Source organism: Carassius gibelio, chromosome B19 (genome assembly GCF_023724105.1).
Source record: "Carassius gibelio isolate Cgi1373 ecotype wild population from Czech Republic chromosome B19, carGib1.2-hapl.c, whole genome shotgun sequence".
Taxonomy (NCBI): Eukaryota; Metazoa; Chordata; class Actinopteri; order Cypriniformes; family Cyprinidae; genus Carassius; species Carassius gibelio.
Window position 1 is genome coordinate 10,280,810 of NC_068414.1, and position 23,825 is coordinate 10,304,634.

The following is a 23,825-nucleotide window of genomic DNA, read 5'->3' on the forward strand; positions in this document are numbered from 1 at the left end:
TATAAAATACATTTAATTAGAATTTACATTGTTCGCTATTCTGCCATCACTATAATTCGTAACTCATTCTAGTATTGCCTTGCAGTGCTGCATTAGAGTTTTGCTAAAGAGACAAACTTATTGTGCCTACCTTTTTTTGGACAACCGTCATATTGGAAGCACATTTATGAGGCAGTTCAGTAGGTTTTGGAATGTAATTGTATTCACTGTAAAAGTGCATCATTTACTATATGTGTGTGTGTGTGTGTGTGTGTGTGTGTGTGAGATAAGGCTCGTTAACACCCCTGATGCTGTTCCACAGCTGTCCTCGTCCCTGTGGAAGCAGTCTCACTGAGGGAATGCCGGCATCTGCAGTGCCATACTGTTCCACATCTTTCTCTGAGATTCACACACACACACACACACACACACACACACTGCTGCTTGTCTAATTGACTCCGCTCATCTCTGGCTCTGCCTCGCCTCCACAGGCGACTGTGCGTGAGCGAGAAACGGACAACTGAGTCGTGAGAGAAAAAAGCGAGGGAAACGGTACTGGAAACACATGCTCGCTCTGAACACGACTCCTCCTCTCTTCCCTGGGGAAACAGATAACCATAAAAACTGATTATTTTAATTTAGTTTTAAAGGAATATTCTGTCATCATTTACTAACACCATTAACTTTTAGTTGTTCAAAACATGTTTGACTTTTAGGTGTTTTTTTTTTTTTTAATCAATCTCCTAACACTGTCAAACTCTGAATGGAACCCAATCCTTTTCTTTCTTTTTTTTAAGAAAAAGGTGTCTAGACATCTTGTGCACTATATCTTAAATGCTCTTAAATCATGCTATAGCTTTGTGTGAGAAGCAGACTGGAGTTTACACTTTCAGTCAAATGATTCATCTCTTCTGCTAATGCTCTTACATTATCAAAATCAAATAAAAAAAAAATTGTTTATTTAAATGCTTTATGGTTTTATTAGAATTTTAATTAACGCTTGTTATATATTTCTGACATTTTTATATATATATATATATATATTTTCTGTTTTTAAATATGCCTGTACAGTTTTTTACTTTTAGTTATTAGTACATCAAGTTAAAACTAAATGAAAATGAGAAATGTTGCCGAAACAAGATACATTTTTATTTTTATTTTATTTATTTTTTTAATTTTTTTAATGGTTTCAAATTTAGTTTTAGGAAACTAATAACCATTCTCTCAGTACTCTTATTATATTATATTATATTATATTATATTATATTATATTATATTATATTACATATAAGATCCATTTAACAGTGCTTAATTATTATTATTATTATTATTATTATTATTTATTTCTATTTTTATTTTATTTATTTTTTACTTTGGGAGATTGAAAGATGCTGGTCACTATGAACTGTTGTATTCATTTACATGTACGTATTTAGCAGGCACTTTTATCCAAAGCATCTTACAAAAAAAGAAACAAAGCAATTCATCGAAGAGCCAACAATCTTTCCAGTGTTAGTATCAAAAAGAAAGGTGTGAAGATTACAAGGGGGAAATAACAGTTTCGGAACAAGATGGGGTGAGTAAAAAAAATAAAATGTAATTTTAGACAAACTAATCATTAAAACTTGCATCCCTATAGGATAAACTGTCTGGAAAATGGATGGATGGATGGATGATTTTTACCATTCCAAATATCAGGTAAATTTAACATCTGAATATTCAAAAAAAGCATTGTGTTCATACTCAAATGTGAGGCTTTATTACAGACCCCTTCTCCACGTGCTCTGTAAGTATCAAGCGCAGCCATTAACGTCAGACAATAGAAGCTTCCGGATTCACGGCCCTTTTCATCCCTGAGAGCAGGATTTGTCAAAACAGCATGTGTTATTGAACCCGGGTTTCTCACCGTGCTCAATGCAAATGAGAGCAGCCTGATTTATTCCCAGTGTTTGATGGATTTATTCTGACAGAGGAAGTGACAGCGCGGTGACAGCCATGCCCCCCCTCCCCCCAACCTTTTCTATTTCAATTCCTATTCTATAAGGCATTCTATTCTCAAATTCTTTTTCAGCTCTCAGGGCTCTTTCTCAGCATTGTGGTGTAGAAAGGGCTGCATTATTCATGATTATAATATTCATTGTCATTTCATATACCACCTCTGATTTGCACTCCATCCCCATGCTCTCTGATAACTGCGGAGACTTTGAGGAACTTCTTTGAGCAATAGGCTTATATGTCTTTTCAGTGACTTCATTTGAGCTTCATTATGCATACACCATGAAGTCATATGGACTTGTTGAAATAGTGTTTAATTTGGCATGACACATAAGCCTTGAATTACATTTGACCGAGTGGAGCGTTGTTTTAATACTGAAGCGTCATTCACACCGGCAGCGATTTGAAGTGCAACCAGAAACGGTTCATCGTTAAATGCTGTTTTACTCTAAATGCGTTTTAAAGAGATAACAAAGAAGATCATAACCAACCTCCATCACATACAGGATGCAAACTGATATCTAAACGTCTTTTATTTTTTCAAACATTTGGATATTAAACTGAATAAAACTTTGACGAGACATGTTTTCTGGTTTGGTCGGATGACTTTAGACAGATATACCCCATTCGCAAGAATACAGAATTCAGTCAGGGAGCGTGTGCACTGAACACAACGACGAATTATCTGAATGCCTCTGATTGGCCACTGGATTCATAAGATCAACTGAATCGTGTGATTGGTTATAATGCGCAATGTTGTACAAACATGTAAAAAGAAATGTAATGCAGCATGACCAGATCTAAATATCATGCCGTACATGGACAGATTTGATTTCATTTTCACATTACTTGCAATAGATTGTCCAAGTACCCACACTTGCGCCTCTTGAGAGCGCTTGCACATGACAGGAAGTAAGAAAAAAGCCAAAGTGCAGTGTCCTGAATGCACACTATTTCGAATATCGCTCTGGAACGGTATTCAAGGCTTGGTTTATCCCATCATGCATCATGTTGTGGAAATAAGTCACAAGACTTTTTGCCAATATCACGAAAGGACACGGAAACCTTTCCAATATAAGTTAGATATAAATAATAATTAGATATTAGATATAATTTGGTAGGAAAACAAAGTGCAATACGTTTTATTGGTGCATAGTTGAGTAGCCTATATTTATTTTGTACATAATTTGCAACTGATTTGATCACTTAATTAGAATCACCAGAAATTAAAGTGTGTCCCATCAGGTTATGAAAAGTTGTACACACACCTGTGGTCTTCATCCTCACTTGAACACTTGGGCCAGATACAGGAAATACACCATTTAAGTCGTCAGGTTATCAAGTGCAAAGACTACACGTGTGGGTATTTGGACAGCGTATTAGTTTAAGACATAGACTTGGTTGAAGACATCCCATCCCATTGGTTGAAGTGTCCAAGAGTTGTTCATGGCCTAAAGGGATAGTTCTTTCAAAAATGAAAAGTCGTCAACAATGTTTAGGCTACTCCACCTCAATCTGTTTCAAAGTATTTTTTTTTCATTCAGTTGGCGAAATATGTTAATTCAGAATACCCTGCAACATCAAACACAGAAGAAACATCAATGCTGCATATTAGAGGAGTTTAAAGTTTAATTCCATTATATAGGCTACTTTTGCAAGTTTGTGTAAAATGCATGTTTATATAATATTTTTTTTTAATTTAAAATAAGTGTATTATTAATTTAAATACTATGAACTCACATTAAAAAGCTCCAAAATGAGTGATAAATGCCTTTTTTTTTAGCTTATGTAACTGGAATCATGATATTTGCATTTTAATGGTGGCATTTTGCACACTTCGTACCAGCTAACAGCTGCATATAGATACTGATCAACGCATACAGGTTTAACAGGTTAAACAGAGCACATCTTATATGGTAAACAGAAGCTTAACCGTGCATGATCGACACACAAGAACAAACTTCAGCGAATCTTTGTGGAAGTGCAAGAGTGTTTGCGCAATACTGTATTTGCTTAATCACTGATTTACAAACAACATAACATTTCAAAGTCCTGACTAATGCCTCTATTAGCGTGTAAATAAAGTCGAGGAGATGAGTGCAGTGCAAGCTCAAGTATTCTCTGACAGAGCAAATGCTCCTCTCCTCGGGCCTGCGCAGGACAGTAATGCTGAACTCCTGCTCTTGCTGCAGGCCGCTGGACTGTCTGCTATGATAATGATGATGATGGGTTGAAGGTGATAATAGCTGCTGTCTGAGTGAATTCTCTTGGGTCGTGCTATGATGGATAACATCGGAGGTGTTTCGTAACATGCCGGACGTGGGTGGAGGTCATCCCTGCTGCACCGATATTGCTATGCAGGATCAAAATAAATCATGCGCTTGCCTTAACTAGTGTATAACGAATGCATTTCTGTATCGGTTTGGCGATTGAGAATAGCTGTGTGTGAGGGTTGTGTGGTCCCCCGCTGGCTGGGGTCCCGGCTGTTTGAAGCACGTTTTGATCAGCGCTGGATCTGCGAGATCAGAAAGTGGATCAGGAGCTCCCAGGGGAGTGTCATTTACACGTGCCTCCTACCGAGGAGAGAACGCGCTGCAATTATACGTTTGTTAAAATACTTATGTTTAACGCTGCATGTCCCAAAACATATTCACTTACTCAGAAAGGGCAATTTTTTGGCCCACACTTTAAAATAATACTATGGCCTCAACTTATAGTATTGATCGTATTGTCATGGAATCACTAACCCACCCTGACTGTGCCGAGTCTTTGTATTTATGATTTATAAGTGTGCAAACAACACAACAGTGTCTGAATTACCAATGATATATATATTTTTATGTTTCTGTGTCCTACGCACATCATCATCTAAGAAGTGACATAATTTCTGATGGAGAAACAACAACTTTACATACATAAATAATTAAATATGATGTATTATGACAAATCCAGTGATTTGATGTGTCATAAGCTGGTGTCAGAAATCATTATGATAACATCAAAATTGAGTCGCCTTCTCAGTGTGTGAATACAGTAATCAAGCTATAATTAGGTTTAAATGTTTAAGAGCACTTAACCAGAGCATATTTCTGTTATGAGTCCGTTATACTATTATCTAAACATCTTTCCTTTTTGGATTTTGAAAGATACTGCAATGAATTTTGACAAACTTAAATTGTTTGTACATATTTTGTAGCTTATTACTAAAGAATACAGTAGATATGGTGAAAAAGTAGATAAAGTTTACCACAAATACTAATATATCTGGTTCATAAAGTAACATATTAAAACAAAACAACTTTTCGCATCTTTCTTTGTGGCAGCCTGAAAATATATAAACAAAGCATGAGTTATCCATCTATGTATTTACTTTGCTCTTCTTCTTTTTTTTTTTTTTACATCTAAAAAACAGTTTGTCTTTGGTGGTAAAGGGAGACATATAAAGTTCATCCACCCTACAAATACACCTCAAAATATTTAAAGCCTAGACAACAAACATAGCAACTGAATAATTCCTATTTAATAATTCATCAATTACCTCAAAATATGAGCTTCGTCCTTTAAACCCTGTGGTACAAATGCCGCTTTTCTTTTTAACAAACTGAGCAACTAGTCAAAATCATTGTCTGTGGTGATGGACAAAATGCCAGTAGTGCAGCACATGAACATTAAGGGGTGAATAACCCAGAATATTCCTTTAAAAACCGTCTGATTCTCATATAACTGGTGCCTCCAGATATATACCACAGCCTCCAGCAGACACACATCCACTCTCAGCAGCTAATCATGAGCTGTAATGGATGCCAGAACCACTGCAGCTCACTGGATCACTGGTGCCATTCAAGACTCATTTACTGAGATGACACAGCAGCCATAGGCCGAGCTCGGGAATGAGTCAGATGATCTGTCAATCACTGATCATGTGACTGCTGACTGACTGCCCATTAGTGTCCATCACTGTGTCTGCATGTGCTCATCACATCACTAATTGTGTGTCTTACACTGGCTATATGTGTGAATGTGAGAGCTTGCTTGAATTGAGAGTGTTATTAATGATTTACATTTTAACACTCCCATCAATCACAGCGTGTGAAGCCTTGTGTGAAACTCCAAGTCACACCCTCTGTTTCTTCATGCGTGTCTGTCGGTGTACTTGAGAGAAATTCCCTGTAGATGCAGGCCTCTTTTCTTCGCCATTGCTTATTATCTTGCCAATATTTACATTTGGGTAATTCTTAGGAAACATTTGTGCCTGGCAATTTTAGGAGTTTAAATTATATTAATAGCAGTTATTAATAAATCGGTATTTGCAATGTTATCAATATTTAAAACCAGCACTTTAACCACCATCAGAAGATGTATCACCTAATATTAAGATAAATGTTCTTTTTAAACCATTACTCCCAAGCCAATAATGTGATATATGAGCAATACAACACCTGTACACACTGCTTTTTCCTGCCATCGATTCAAATCTAAAGTCAACAGTTGATCGTCTTAGTCCAAGCCTCCGCTAGTTCGCTAGTCATTAATAACTTATTGTATTACTGTATTATGTGTATTAATTCTTCAGCTCAATCTCATAATCAGCATAATACATTAGCTTGAATGTGCTGAGGAAAGCGATATCTTTGTCGCAGTATTCTTTCATCTGCTAACGGTGATTTCTGATGACAGTGCTGCAGTGTATTTATTGTCTGCATCTTACAATATGTTGTTGAAAAGTAACTTCCTTGTTTACAACCCTGTTTCAGTCTCTTTAAAATAAAAATGTCTTTACTGATAACTCTCTTGTCGCCATCTAACAGTGGAACAATGTAATCAAATCACCATCACAAACACACAGTTTGCCAAGACTAAATACTATAAATACTACTATTATTTACATAAAAATATCATTTATGTATCAATAATATTTAATAAACGACAACAACCATCATAAAATCTGCCAATGCATTTCAGTCAAAAGTACAAAGGTAGTGCCAGTATAACCAAATGTTAGATATACCCCAAATTAATTCAATCTCATGTTTGTCACAATAGAGACATCAGAGACAGCAGTACATACAGAAGATCTCGCTGATGTGAAGCAGCTCTCAGTTGGATCTAAATCTCCCATAACACCACATCCCGAAGGTGCTCTATTAGAATAAGATCTGGATGCTATTTGAGAAGGGTGAACTTACTCTCATGTTCAAGAAACTAGTTTGAGATGGTGTGAGTTTGTGACATTATCCCGCTGGAATTAGCCATCCGTAGATGTGTACACTGTCATAAAGGGATGGACACTGTCAAGTACACTACTCAGGGAGGCTGTGGCATTTAAACGATGCTCAGATGGTGTAAGCAGCCCAAAGTGTGGCAAGAAAATAAAAAAGAAAATTTGATGCACTGTGTGGTCTGACACATTAATAAGCCTTGGGCTCCCATGACCCCAATGCTAGTTCACTGGGTGTCCTTCCTTGTAGCACTTTTGGTAGGTACCAACCACTGCATAGCCCAAAAGATTTGGCATTTTGGAGATGCTCTGACTCAGTCATCCAGCCATTGCTATTTGGCCCTTGTCAAAGTCACTCAGATCTTTGTGTTTGACCATTTTTCCTGATTCCAGCACTCTTACTTCAAGAAGTTGCTGCCTAATATATCACATCCTTTAACAGGTGCCAGTTAAACAATATAATCAATGCTTGATTAATAAATTAAACAGAATTAGGGGTTTGATGTGCTGAATTCACTTGGAGAAATAACAGTTCTACCAGAAAGACTCGGGAGATAGAGGAATGTACGAAGCATACATTTATTGACAGCTCAGCGAGCACAATTATAAATTTCTTTGGCGGAAGGCCCCGTCCATGGTTCGTAATCCGAGGGTAGCGAATCTGCATTTCCTGCCTGAAGACGAAGGCAGGGGCGCAGCAGACCCCCCTGGAAGGTAAGGACAGGACCATCCTGGTGGTGGTGGGGAGGGTGGAGGTTGTTGTCGCGTTGGCATCTGCGAACTCAAACATGTGTAAGTACGATCTTTTATACAGGAGTATAAAGACGTGATTGGATAATGATGAAGGTAATTAGTGACGAAGTGACTGAGTCTTCCTGGCAGAACTTAGGCTAAAGCTTCCATTTCTGGAGACTCTGGTAGCACTCTTTATCACACGTCAAATTTGTAGCTTTCTAATGTTTTGTGGTGGAGGGAAAGAGATTTTCATAAAAGGGAATGAATCATGCCTTGATCAGCTGGTCACAAATACTTTTTTTAATAGCTATTTTGCTATTCCCAAGTCCTCAGCATTATTATATCACTGCCAGAATTTCATTCATGGTTCAACTCAGAGAGAGAGAGAGAGAGAGAGAGTGTGAGAGAGAGAGAGAGAGAGAGAGAGATGTCTGAAAAGGTGTCATAGACATCTCATTACATTTTCATGTGCCACTAACTGCCCCATAGGCTGGTCACGTGGCAAGAGGCGCAGTATCATCCATGATTTAGGGAACTGCTTTGCCAGCAGCAGACGCCTGTGCTCACGCTCCTGAACGTTAATTAATTTCCCGCTCGTCACTTCACACTTCCTTCCCTGCAGCCATCTTTCTCTGCTGTGTCCCAGGTAGCATCTTGTGTGCTTGGGATTATTTCAGGGTGCTTTTATATTGACAGGTCAGATCCAACATAAGTCTGGAGGCTCTTAATTGCCTTGTTAGGGCTTCAGGAAGCTAGTCTGAAGATGAGAAAGTAATCCCTGGCCAGTCTGTATGTGTGATGGAGCAACAAGACACATGCTCATACTTAGATATAGAGTGACTACTCTCTTTTTGAAAAACAGCATGTGGAGTTTTTCATGTTACACAATGATCCAGACAAAAATATGTGACTTTTCTTTCATAGCTCAGGAGGCTCAGTTATGTTTCCTCTAAATGAATAGTTGCACCACAATGAAAACATATTTACTTCAAGACTTTCTTTCTTTCATACAACATCAAAGAAATGTCAGCACTGTTCTTTTTCATAATTTGAAGATTGATGCTGTGAAGCTGCAAAATTGAGAAAAAAAATATAACTGTAAACTATATATATAAAAAAGCATAATTCATATGACAGCTGGAGAACAGATCCAAACTGATTTATAATAGCTGCAGCATAAACAAGTGTTTACTGAAGTGTTGATATTTTTTTGTATGATTTGTAAACTTAAATATTTTTACATTTCCATCACATAATCAGATCTACATGTATGGATTTTTCCAATGTAAACTTGCTTGGCAGCGCACCTGGTATAGCATTCTGGTTAAGAAAAATAGTCCCAGAAATCATAATAACACTTTCTGAAGATGTGTAATAGCAAACTAACATGGCTTGGTTTGTCTTATCAAATATGTTTTCATCTCTTGTTTGGTTTTGTCAACACTTTCAGGTTTAGTGTAAAGTATTTTGTTTTCAGTCTGATGCAATACATACAGCAACCAATGTAGAACTTTACTGGATGTGCATCTGTTTCAGATCAAATTTAATGCACTTTTAACATCACTCAATGTAAATTTAACTTAGCAAGTGTCACATAATGTCCACCAAGCACATTTTTTCTAATGAGCCTCCTTTAACTGGCTAGCTGGCTAACTGGCTAACTTGTTGTCCTGATTGGTCACATGATAGATGAGAACCAATGCTCTTTGTTACCACTGACAAAAACTGATCTTTATGCAGAATATTTGAATATACATACATTCAGTGTTGGGTATTTGCAAATTGTAGTCTGTTATTTCTTACAAATTACAGTTTGAATATTGTAGTTAAAAATTTAATATTTATAATAGTTTATGTGATGAATTCTGATTACTTTTAGATTACATTTGACCAAACTCATCATAGATTTCAATAGTTTTTTCTTTTTTTTTTTCTTTTTTTTTCATATTGCTATAAAGAAACATCTTTATTTTGATTGCAGACAGGTATATTGGCAAATGTGAGGCAAATTTAAGATATTGCTGGCATTTCATCCAAATTTCTAGAGAAGACATATGTGACTCTAGACCTGTCTGAAGTCTCTGGGGTATATTTGTAGCCAAAAATACATTGCATGGGTCAAAATTATAGATTTTTATTTTATGCCAAAAATCATTAGGATATTAAGTAAAGATCATGTTCCATGAATATACTTTGTAAATTTCCCACTGTACATATATTAAAACTGAATTTTTGATTACTGATATACATCGCTGACTATGTAAGCGCTTTGAGTGTCTAGAGAAGCGCTATATAAATGTAAGGAATTATTATTATTATTATTATCGCTAAGAACATTCTTAATATTTTCTCAATATTTACATTTTTTTGCACCCTCAGATTCCAGATTTTCAAAAAGTTGTAATTTATGCCAAATATTGTCTGATCCTAATAAAACATAAATCTCAAATGTATTCTATTATTTATTCTTGAAAAATTGACCCTTATGACTGGTTTTGTGGCCCAGGGTCACATACTATATGACATTACTGTTTTTGTTTTTTAAGAGAACATCTGAAACGCATAAAAACAGGAGTCAATGTGAAATAAATATGGACTTTTTTACTTTCTTAAAACAAATTTATAGTTTTATTGAATGATTCACTGTTGCACATTCCATAGAAGAAAAAAAAAAGTTTGTCTTGGTGTTCTTTCATCAAAATGTAATAACTTGTTTCAGCTCTGAAGCAACATTCCTGTTTGGTTTCTTAACTCCCACTTTCACAATCCAATCAATTCTGACTAGATAAAATCAAATCACAGCCTACATTTTTCTCATTGACTATTTTGTTTGCAGATATATCACATAATGGAAGTAAATGCCATCATTTCATGTTGCCTCAAAAGTCTCAATCTCAAAGATTTCTATGAGAAACTTTTGAGCTCTTTGAGAAATCAGTTGTAATTTCTCTCTTCTCTTACCATTCCCGATGCATTGGAAAGTAAGAGCTGCTTTTCTTGTGGAAGATATCACAGAGACGTGAACAGACATGCACATGCGGTGCCCTGCGGGAGGTTTGAGGAGACGCTAGAATCAGACCCCCCACTTGCTGGAGGGATGAGAGAGAGAGAGAGGGTGTATCCACACCTTCACTCATCTGCCACACGACATCAGATACTCAGGCTGGGGGTCTACTGCGTCCCAGGACCACTTCCCCACAGCATCAGCAAATTCAGCTTTAGGACGACCCCTAAACACATGAAGGCCTATATATATATTATGGCCTGATGCAATTTTTTTGGAACGGTAATCTTATGCACTACAAATAGACAGTACTTTTACATTCTCTGTTAGAAATCAGTTCATGAATTTGAGTTTATGAGTTAAATTTATAGTCGCATACTAAGCATATGACAGACAACATGCTTAACCATTAATTGATATGTTACGTTTTATATATATATATATATATATATATATATATATATATATATATATATATATATATATATATATATATATATATATATATATATATATATATATATATATATATATATTAGTTCTGCTAGTGTTGTCAGTTAGGGGCGGAGCTATCTTTGACCTGTCCAATGGCAAACAGCGAGAATTAGAGCATTAGTGTTTAAACATAATAATAATAAAAGCAAAACAGTGAAAGTATTCATCCTATAGATAATTAGCTAGGTGGATGTTTGTGTGTGTGTTTGTGTGTGTGTGTGTGTGTTTGTGTGTGTGTGTGTGTTCTAGATGAAAGTCACATTCAGTGGGTTTGCTTGTCATCATGAATATGGAGAAAAAAATCATTTGTGATTTGCTGGTGTGTGAATGAGGATCTGTGAGATTGCATGCGTGTGTGTGTGTGTGTGTGTGAGGAGGCGTGTAAGAGTGTGTGAGGAAAGCTGAGGTTTCAGTCCTCCTCTGAATTCACACACACCGCATACAAATACCTTCAATTAAAGGCAGTCTATGAATACTGAACCTGAATGGAAGCTGACTTTTAATTATCCTGTCGTGTGTGTGTGTGTGTGTGTGTGGGACAACATGTGTGTGTTGTCTCTGTGGTGTGTACTCTCTTCTGGAGCTCTGATCGCCTCTGATGAGCTCTGGGCTGAATAATTGATTGGCGGCTCTGAAAGTTTGATGCTTTTGCCTGCAGGCGGGATTAACCTGCAGTCTGTCTGCCACACACACACACACACACACACACACACACATCTCGGTGCTCATCCACAGAATCTCTATCTACACCCTGTGGCCCTCATTGAGAATGCACCTGCTGTTCACAAACCCATGTTTTTATCATTTATTTACACTTCTTTTATCGGGTCTCGACTGAATATCATATTTGATGGTTTAGTTCAGTCAAATTCATTACAGCTCAGTTCGTTTTGGTTGGCTTCAGGTTTATAAGCTGCAACAGCTATCATAAAGGGATACTCCACACCAAAATGAAAATGTAGTCATTAATCACTACCTCCATGTTGTGCCAAACCCATAAAAGCTTGGTCCGTCTTCGTAACACAATTTAAGATATTTTGGATGAAAACGGTGAGGCTTGTTACTGTCCCATAGACTGCCAAGTAAAATACAGTGTCAAAGTCCAGTGTCTGACGTCGTCAGTATAGTCCATCTGCCATCAGTGATTCAACCGAATCCCTTTAGTATCCCTTTAACTTTCTCAGCCAGTTTTCCAATGGATTTTAATCAACAGTGTTTTTAGTGGAAGTACAGTCTGAAGTCAGTTTTTCTCAAACTCTCACAAAGTCTCACTTTTTCTTGTATGAAGTGTGCCCTCGTTTTCATATTTTGTTATCTAATTATCAACTTTCTGAGGTGTGTCTTTCTTTCAAAACCCACAAGATTTGGTAATTTTCTGTCAGGACATTTTTGTTTTACTGAAATCTATGGACATTTCGGTCACGTTTAAGTTTGGGAATCAATTCACTATAAACTAACTATTAACTACATCTTTTCCTTCAATAAACTCTTAATTTGATGCTTATTAATAGTAAGTAAGGTACTTGTTACGTTTAGGTATGGGGTAAGAGTAAGGGATCTGAAACATGATCATACAGAGTAAGGCATTAATATGTGCTTTATAAGTAATAAACAGCCAGTTTGCTAGTAAAATGCATATTGATAAGCAACAACAAACTAAAGTCTTACCATTTACTTTAACTTTAAAATACAACACAATGAAATGAAGACACCTCTGAAAAATCAATATCAATCCTTCATATTAATACATTGGCTGTTATTTCATGTGTCCAGAAAGGTATTGTTTCCTTATAGTGTAATTGATTTCTGTGCAGCTGATTGCAGAAGTAAAGACTGATCTACCAGGATCCTCACACACGCTCCCCGTCCTCCGTTGTTTGGACAAACGTTGATGAGTTGTGATGGTCTGGTCAGAAGTTCACACACCTTAAAAAAAGTGTTTTAGAAAATACACCTGTCACAAACTTACACTTCGAGCAGCGTCAAGGTGAACAGTTTATAGTGTGCATAACTAGAAGTGTAGCTTGACTGAACTCTTTTAAATTATGAGTATCTTGAGAAGATACAGTTTCTAAGTCTCTTCCCCAGCACTCACTAATGTGAACACATTTCATTTCACAGGCATGTACTCACTGCTTACACTGTCCTTGAAAAATGTATTCTTTTCCTGTTTCTCTCTATCTCTTGATTTTTTAGTTTCTTCTTGCTCTCGTCCCCATCCTGACCTCATTCTGCCCATCGACCTTTCCTCTGCTTTAACTGCCCTCACTGTAACATTTGCCAGCGGGTTTGAGAAGTCTCTCTCTCATTCTGTGTGTTTGTCACTTCACTGATGTACGTCTGCTGATTTATTCATGATATGACACTTAATATTATTCACCATGAGAAGAGTCTGCATTCCAGAGTATCCTGTGTGTGTGTGTGTGTGTGTGTGTTCACACTGGCATCAGGCTGTTTTTAGAGTTTGTAATGGAAATTACAATGAGACATTTAAAACAGAAAATGCACAGAAACATATTTCTGGAAACCACACAAAAATCATTTTATTTTATATAATAATTGTAGTTTTCTCAACAATGAGCATGGATTGAGCATCAGTCATGAAAATGAATGATGCATACTATATATATATATATATATATATATATATATGGATGATTTGGAGTACATATAAAAAATATATGAGGATAAAATAAACTAATATGCATAAAATACATTTAATTAAATATGAACTGAAATAGATATAAACTAACATTTGTTAAAGTTGCTTCAGTTAAAGAATTAAAATAAGTGAATGTAAATAAGCTAAAATTACCAATAAACAATGAATAAATATTATATATATACACATTAAAAAGCAAATATAAATAAACAAACATATTAAATAAATGTACATCATATGTGCAGATGCAGATTTGTTTTTTAAAGACTATTCTGTTTTTTTTTAAAATATTACTATAAACATGTATTGACAGGTTTTAAGATGTATATATTTGACATATATGTCCAAAAATGTATCACACATACATAAAAATACATATTAATTTTCAAATATGAAATCATTGTAACTCCTAATAGGTGTCATGTAGGCCACATATATTCCATATAGTCCAGTTTAATGTGTACATTTAACATTCGGGTAAGGTGTAGTCTATCAGTGGCATGAAAAAACAAACACAAAGTCCTTCAATACTGTTCAATTTGGTTAGTGATAAAGAATAAGTAGGTGTAAACAAACCAATGACTGCTAGTATACAGATAAAATCTCATTACAATATTTCTTTTATTATATACAAAGCATAAAATAAAGATTCATGAACAGATTTGAAGCGTGTCACTGAATCAGTCCTGACCGTTATCATGTTTAATGGGAGCGCTGACAGTGTGATATGAACACACACACATCGAAGTGTGGATGTCTTTAAACACCTCGCTTTCATTTCAGCATGAGTGTGTTTGTGTGTGACTGTAAGACAACCTGTGTGGGTGGATGGGTGCTCTTCTGAAGTGTTTTATGTTTAATTGTGCATGTGAAAGTGTGTGTGTGTGTGTGTGTGTGAGCTTACATGTGCAGATGTATGTAGAGATGCTGTTTGTGTGGGAGAAACAGTTAGCGTGACCCCTGTGTATCCATCATGAGGTCACACTTAGACAACACGCCGGCCAATCAGAGTGCTTGTCCTCACTTAAATCTGTCTTTCTTCATTACGTTCAATACATTTAGTCATTACTGCCTTCAGTATATTAAAAATAGAACTGACAGCATTCGTATTATGAAAAAAAATGAATATGTGAAAAAATATGAAATATGAAAGAAAGAAAAAAATGTGTGATTTCTGTGGAGCACTTTGTCACTGCACCAGACATGCAGAAGAAGAAAAAAAAAAATAGATACTGTTGCCACAAGTTACAGTCCACTTCTGTATTTTATCAGTGTGTTCTCCTGCTTGTCTTAAAGCTGGAATTAAGTTACAAATTACTTTTGGACTTGATTGTACAATATTTTCCACTTTCACTTCCATATATAGGCCTATATATTAAAAATACCACATTGTAGTCCACTACAGTTAAATATTCATTGTATTCCAGGTCTTCTGAAGCTTTATGGGAGGAAACAGACTAAAATGTACAGTATGTCATTATGCACTGAAAATCTGCCCTTTTTGCATCATCAATTAGAGCATGGTCCAAAATCAACCTTATTCCTGTTTTACTCACTCACTCACCCATCACTTACTTGTATTTATTTATTTATTTAAAATATTTGTGTACTTTTCTTGAAATGACTGATTAATTAATTATAAATGTTCTTGAAATACCCTATTTGTTCTTGAAATGATTTTTGTTTACATGTATTCATGTATTAATTAATTAATTCATTCATTAGAAATACTTTTTAAATTAAATTAAATTAAATTAAATTAAATTAAATTAAATCTTTAAATTATTTTATTTTATTTTACCCTGGCATTATGAGGCATCAGTGATGTCAAACCCGGAGCTACACGTCTTCTCAAGTTGTCAGTTTTGGAGCCTGGATGGCTTGGTTGACTGTATGCTTTTGCTGAACGGAAAAGAGCAGTTTGGAGTTTCTTTTGTCTTCCATGGAGGGAAATACATCATGAAACAAGGATGAGTAAATGCTAACTGCATTATTAAGGCTGATGTGAAAATGTGTCTTGGAGTTGCACATTGGCTTTGTCCAAAACTCTGTTTGAACTCATTGTCTTCTACACTCACAGTCAGCAGGATTAACAGTCAGATTAAGCTGAATATTAAGAGATTTTTTTGGGTGCAAAATAATAAAGATCATCATCAAAGATTATTGGTTTAGTCATCCGTCATGGCCTCATCATTAATCATGCCACTGAACTGGCATGTGTTAACAATTTAAATGCTGATTTGAGTCTTTGATGAATCTGCTCCAACAATTACACAATCTACGAAATCATCAAAAGTTATTTTTTTTTCACTGTCAAAACAATGGCGTGGGACAAAACGGGGTAGCCAAAGGGGCGAGAGAAGACAGGACACCCTCCGCAGGAGAAACTACGAGTGTGTAGGACCAGAGGAAGCTAAAACCAGAGACTGTGTGTGTGTGTGTGTGTGTCAGAAGAAGTTTGAGTAGGACTAAGAGTGTGTGAGTGAGTTGGTGTGATGAGACGCGAGGCTTCGCCCTCTGTGTGTGTTTTGATGTTGATGTTGAGCATGCACAGAGAAAGAGTGAAAGAAACGCTTGCCTTTTAATGTTATGCAACTTTGAAGACTGCGCGTTTGAAGTTATGCATGAGTTGGACTCATTTCCAGCCCTTCCTGATTTTTTCCCCCTTTTTAGGGCCCGAGCACCGAGGTGCGAGGACCCTCTTGTATCTGCTTTGTTTTTTATTAGGGCCCGAGCACCGATGGTGTGAGGACCCTCTTGGAATTGCTCCGTTTATTATTATTATTATTATTATTATTATTATTATTATTATTAGGGCCCGAGCACCGATGGTGTGAGGACCCTCTTGGAATTGCTCCGTTTATTATTATTATTATTAGGGCCCGAGCACCGATGGTGTGAGGACCCTCTTGGAATTGCTCCGTTTATTATTATTATTATTATTATTATTATTATTATTATTATTATTCTTCTTCTCCAAAATGAATCGCATTTTTGAGGGCCTAAACATGCTCGAAAAGTCATGAAACTTTGCACACACCTCAGAACTGGCGAAAATTTACGTCTGATATGGGTTTCAGAAGTGGGTGTGGCAAAATGACTCAACAGCGCCACCTATACACGTTCAACGGTGTGCGCCTCGAGCTACGTTTCATGTACATGTATGAAAATTGGTATACACATGTAACTCTCCAATACCTACAAAAAAGTCTCTTGGAGCAAAATCCGAAACCCAACAGGAAGTCGGTTATTACTAATATTATGAGCAAATTTTGTGTCATTTTTGTCATTTCCATGCGTTGTATTTTAATGAACTCCTCCTAGAGATTCATTCAGATCAACACCAAATTTGGTATGCCTAATCTGAAGGCCTTTGCGATGTTAAATTGCGAAGCTTTTGAGTTTTCGTTAATGGGCGTGTCCGTGGTGGCCTGGCGATTTTCGATGATTCGCCATGAAACAGGAAGTTGCTATAACTCACACATACAATGAACAATCTGCCCCAAACTTCACATGTTTGATGAGACTCCTGACCTGAACAGATTGACATGCCCATATTCAGTTATAGTCATAGCGCCACCTACTGGCAACAGGAAGTGACATATTTTACACTGCGATGAACTACTCCTAGAAATTTTATGACATCAATGTATTTTTTGTGGTCAGTCTAATATAAAGGCCTGTGTGATGTTTAGTTGTGAAGATCTTGAGTTTTCATTAAAAGGCGTGTCCATGGCGCCGTCACGAAGTTTGATGTCTCGCCATAGGAATAGAAGATGTTATAACTCAGGCATAAAATGTCCGATCTTCCCCAAACTGCACATGTGTGATAAGAGTCCTGGCCTGAACACATCTGAAGGCCAACATTCCATCAGGTGTGGCAAAATGGCTCGATAGCGCCACCTATACACTTTCAACAGAGTGCGCCTCGAGCTATGTTTCACGTACATGTACAAAAATCGTTATACACATGTAACACACCAATACCTACAAAAAAGTCTCTTGCCACGAAATCCGAATCCCAACAGGAAGTCGGTTATTTAGAATTTTCTCTGCAAAATTGGCGTTGTTTTTGCCATTTTCAGGGGTTGTACTTTAACGAACTCCTCCTAGAGATTTATTCAGATCAACACCAAACCTGGTCAGTGTAATCTTAAGCCCTTTGCGATGTTAAATTGCGAAGATCTTTAGATTTCGTTAAAGGGCGTGTCCATAGCGGCCTGACAAATTTCGATGTTTCGCCATGAAAAAGGAAGTTGCTGTAACTCAGATATACAATGTCCAATCTGCCCCAAACTTCACATGTTAGATAAAACTTCTGCCCTTAACAGATCTACATGCCCACATTCAGTTATAGTCATAGCGCCACCTATTGGCAACAGGAAGTGACATGTTTTACGCTGCGAAAAACTACTCCTATAATTTTTTTGAGATTAACATACATTTTGTGGTCAGTCTAATCTAAAGGCCTGTGCAATGTTAACTTTTGGAGATCTTGAGTTTTTGTTAAAGGGCGTTTCCATGGCGCCATGACAAAATTTGATGTCTTGCCACAGCAAGAGAAGTTGTTGTAACTTAAGCATAAAATGTTCAATCTTCCCCAAACTTCACATGTTTGATAAGAGTCCTGGCCTGAACACATCTGAAGGGCAATATTCCATTATAATGATAGCGCCACCTGCTGGCAACGGTAAGATTGGCACATATATGGGATATACTTTGATGTATTCCACTTATATTTAGGACATTAAATGCATATTTCTCAACGTTCACCTTTTTACTAAAGCAACATGATGGCGGTGAGCCCGGGTGCGAGGGCCCGTTCATCGCTGCTTGCAGCTTTAATTATTATTATTATTCTTCTTCTCTAAGATGAATCGCATTTTTGAGGGCCTAAACATGCTCGAAAAGTCATGAAACTTTGCACACACCTCAGAACTGGCGAAAATTTACGTCTGATATGGGTTTCAGAAATGGGTGTGCCAAAATGGCTCAACAGCGCCACCTATACACGTTCAACGGTGTGCGCCTCGAGCTACGTTTCATGTACATGTATGAAAATCGGTATACACATGTAACTCTCCAATACCTACAAAAAAGTCTCTTGGAGCAAAATCCGAAACCCAACAGGAAGTCGGTTATTTCTAATATTATGAGCAAATTTTGTGTCTTTTTTGTCATTTCCATGCGTTGTATTTTAACGAACTCCTCCTAGAGATTAATTCAGATCAACACCAAATTTGGTATGCCTAATCTAAAGGCCTTTGCGATGTTAAATTGCGAAGCTTTTGAGTTTTCGTTGAAGGGCCTGTGTGTGGCGGCCTGGCGAATTTCGATGATTCGCCATGAAACAGGAAGTTGCTATAACTCAGACATACAATGACCAATCTGCCCCAAACTTCACATGTTGGATGAGACTCATGTCCTGAACAGTTTGACACGACCATATTCAGTTATAGTCATAGCGCCACCTATTGGCAACAGGAAGTGACATATTTTACGCTGCGACAAACTACTCCTAGAAATTTTTGACATCAATGTCTTTTTTGTCGTCAGTCTAATCTAAAGGCCTGTACGATGTTAAATTGAGAAGATCTTGAGTTTTCGTTAAAGGGCGTGTCCATGGCGCCATGTCAAAGTTCGATGTCTCGCCATGGGAGTAGAAGTTGCTGTAACTCAGTCATAAAATATCAGATCTTGCCCAAACTTCAAATGTTTGATAAGAGTACTGACCTGAACACATCTGGAGGCTAATATTCCATTGGGTGTGGAAAAATGGCTCGATAGCGCCACCTATACATTTTCAATGGAGTGCGCCTCGAGCTGCATGTCATATACATGTACGAAAATCGGTAAACATATGTAACACACCAATAGCTACAAAAAAGTCTCTTGGTACGAAATCCGAATCCCAACAGGAAGTCGGTTATTTTTAATTTTCCCTGCAAAATTGGTGTTGTTTTTGTCATTTTCAGGGGTTGTATTTTAACGAACTCCTCCTAGAGATTTATTCAGATCAACACCAAACTTGGTCAGTGTAATCTAAAGCCATTTGCGATGTTAAATTGCGAAGGACTTGAGGTTTCGTTAAAGGGCGGGTCCATGGCGGCCTGACAAATTTCGATGTTTCGCCATGAAAAAGGAAGTTGCTGTAACTCAGACATACAATGTCCAATCTGCCCCAAACTTCACATGTTGGATAAGACTCTTGATCTGAACAGATCTACATGCCAATATTCAGTTATAGTCATAGCGCCACCTATTGGCAACAGGAAGTTACATATTTTACACTGCGACAAACTACTCCTAGAATTTTTTTTTAGATTAATATATATTTTGTGGTCAGTCTAATCTAAAGGCCTGTGCAATGTTAACTTTTGAAGATCTTGAGTTTTTGTTAAAGGGCGTGTCCATGGTGCCATGACAAGTTTGATGTCTCGCCACAGCAAGAGAAGTTGTTATAACTCAGGCATAAATTGTTCGATCTTCCCCAGACTTCACATGTTCGAGTCCTGGTCTGAACACATCTGAAGGCCAATTTTCCGTAATAATGATAGCGCCACCTGCTGGCAACAGGAAGATTGGAACATATACAGAATATACTTTGATATATTCCAATCATATTTATGACTTTAAATGCATATTTCTCACCGTTAACCTTTTTACTAATGCCACTCGCTGGCGGGGAGCCCGGGTGCGAGGGCCCGTTCATCGCTGCTTGCAGCTTTAATTAGGGCCCGAGCACCGATGGTGTGAGGACCCTCTTGGAATTGCTCCGTTTATTATTATTAGGGCCCGAGCACCGATGGTGTGAGGACCCTATTGGAATTGCTCCGTTTATTATTATTATTATTATTCTTCTTCTCCAAAATGAATCACATTTTTGAGGGCCTAAACATACTCAAAAAGTCATGAAACTTTGCACACACCTCAGAACCGGCGAAAATTTACATCTGATATGGGTTTCAGAAGTGGGTGTGGCAAAATGGCTCGACAGCGCCACCTATACACTTTCAGCGGTGTGCGCCTCGAGCTATGTTTCACGTACATGTATGAAAATCGGTACACATATGTACCACACCAATAGCTACAAAAAAGTCTCCTGGTACAAAATCCGAATCCCAACAGGAAGTCGGTTATTTTTAATAATATGAGCAAATTTTGTGTCATTTTTGCCATTTCCATGAGTTGTATTTTAACGAACTCCTCCTAGAGACTTATTCAGATCAACACCAAATTTGGTATGCCTAATCTAAAGGCCTTTGCGATGTTAAATTGCGAAGATTTTGAGTTTTCGTCGAAGGGCGTGTCAGTGGCGGCCTGGCGAATTTCGATGATTCGCCATGAAAAATGAAGTTGTTATAACTCAGACATACAATGTCCAATCTGCCCCAAACTTCACATGGTTGATAAGACTCTAGAACTGAACAGATTGACATGCCCATATTCAGTTATAGTCATAGCGCCACCTATTGGCAACAGGAAGTGTCATATTTTATGCTCCGAAGAACTACTCCTAGAAATTTTATGACATCAATGTCTTTTTTGTGGTCAGTCTAATCTAAAGGCCTGTGCAATGTTAAACTGTGAAGATCTTGAGTTTTCGTTAAAGGGCGTGTCCATGGCGCCGTGACAAAGTTCGATGTCTCGCCATGGGAGTAGAAGTTGTTGTAACTCAGGCATAAAATATCAGATCTTGCCCAAACTTCACCTGTTTGATAAGAGTCCTGGCCTGAACACATCTGAAGGCCAATATTCCATTGGGTGTGGCAAAATGGCTCGATAGCGCCACCTATACACATTCAACAGAGTGCGCCTCGAGCTATGTTTCACGTACATGTACAAAAATCGGTACACACATGTAACACACCAATACCTACAAAAAAGTCTCTTGGTAGGAAATCTGAATCCCAACAGGAAGTCGGTTATTTTGAATTTTCTCTGCAAAATTGGCATTGTTTTTGCCATTTTCAGGGGTTGTACTTTAACGAACTCCTCCTAGAGATTTATTCAGATCAACACCATATATGGTCAGTTAAATCTAAAGGCCTTTGCAATGTTAAATTGCGAAGATCTTGAGGTTTCGTTAAAGGGCGTGTCCATGGCGGTCTGACAAATTTCGATGTTTCGCCATGAAAAAGGAAGTTGCTATAACTCAGACATACAATGACCAATCTGCCCCAAACTTCACATGTTTGATGAGACTCCTGACCTGAACAGATTGACATGCCCATATTCAGTTATAGTCATAGCGCCACCTATTGGCAACAGGAAGTGACATATTTTACACTGCGATGAACTACTCCTAGAAATTTTATGACATCAACATTTTATTTTGGTCAGTCTAATCTAAATGTCTTTGCAATGTTAAATTGTGGAGATCTTTAGATTTTTTTAAAGGGCGTGTCCATGGCGCCATGACAAAATTTGATGTCTCGCCACAGCAAGAGAAGTTGTTGTAACTCAGGCTTGAAATGTTCGATATTCCCCAAACTTCACATGTTCGATAAGACTCCTAGCCTGAACACATCTGAAGGCCAATATTCCATTATAATGATAGCGCCACCTATTGGCAACAGGAAAATTGGCACATATAAGTGACTTTGACATATTCCACTTATATTAATGATTTGAAATGCATATTTCTCACCTTCACCTTTTTACTAAAGCCACACGATTGCGGTGAGCCCGGGTGCGAGGGCCCGTTCATCGCTGCTTGCAGCTTTAATTATTATTATTATTCTTCTTCTCCAAAATGAATTGCATTTTTGAGGGCCTAAACATGCTCGAAAAGTCATGAAACTTTGCACACACCTCAGAACTGGCGAAAATTTACGTCTGATATGGGTTTCAGAAGTGGGTGTGGCAAAATGGCTCAACAGCGCCACCTATACACGTTCAACGGTGTGCGCCTCGAGCTACGTTTCATGTACATGTATGAAAATCGGTATACTCATGTAACTCTCCAATACCTACAAAAAAGTCTCTTGGAGCAAAATCCGAAACCCAACAGGAAGTCGGTTATTACTAATATTATGAGCAAATTTTGTGTCATTTTTGTCATTTCCATGCGTTGTATTTTAACGAACTCCTCCTAGAGATTCATTCAGATCAACACCAAATTTGGTATGCCTAATCTGAAGGCCTTTGCGATGTTAAATTGCGAAGCTTTTGAGTTTTCGTTAATGGGCGTGTCCGTGGCGGCCTGGCGAATTTCGATGACTCGCCATGAAACAGGAAGTTGCTATAACTCAGACATACAATGACCAATCTGCCCCAAACTTCACATGTTTGATGAGACTCCTGACCTGAACAGATTGACATGCCCATATTCAGTTATAGTCATAGCGCCACCTATTGGCAACAGGAAGTGACATATTTTACACTGCGATGAACTACTCCTAGAAATTTTATGATATCAATGTATTTTTTGTGGTCAGTCTAATCTAAAGGCCTGTGCGATGTTAAGTTGTGAAGATCTTGAGTTTTCGTTAAAAGGCGTGTCCATGGCGCCGTCACGAAGTTCGATGTCTCGCCATGGGAATAAAATATGTTATAACTCAGGCATAAAATGTCCGATCTTCCCCAAACTGCACATGTGTGATAAGAATCCTGGCCTGAACACATCTGAAGGCCAAAATTCCATCAGGTGTGGCAAAATGGCTCGATAGCGCCACCTATACACTTTCAACAGAGTGCGTCTCGAGCTATGTTTCACGTACATGTACAAAAATCGG

The 23,825-nt window shown here is 37.5% G+C and overlaps 1 protein-coding gene across 1 annotated transcript in view; it reads right to left on the bottom strand.

The window, feature by feature from the left end:
* Positions 1 to 23,825, bottom strand: part of LOC127979288 (uncharacterized) — a 366,522-nt gene that overhangs the window by 114,030 nt on the left and 228,667 nt on the right. The gene's annotated exons all lie outside the window — the stretch shown is intronic.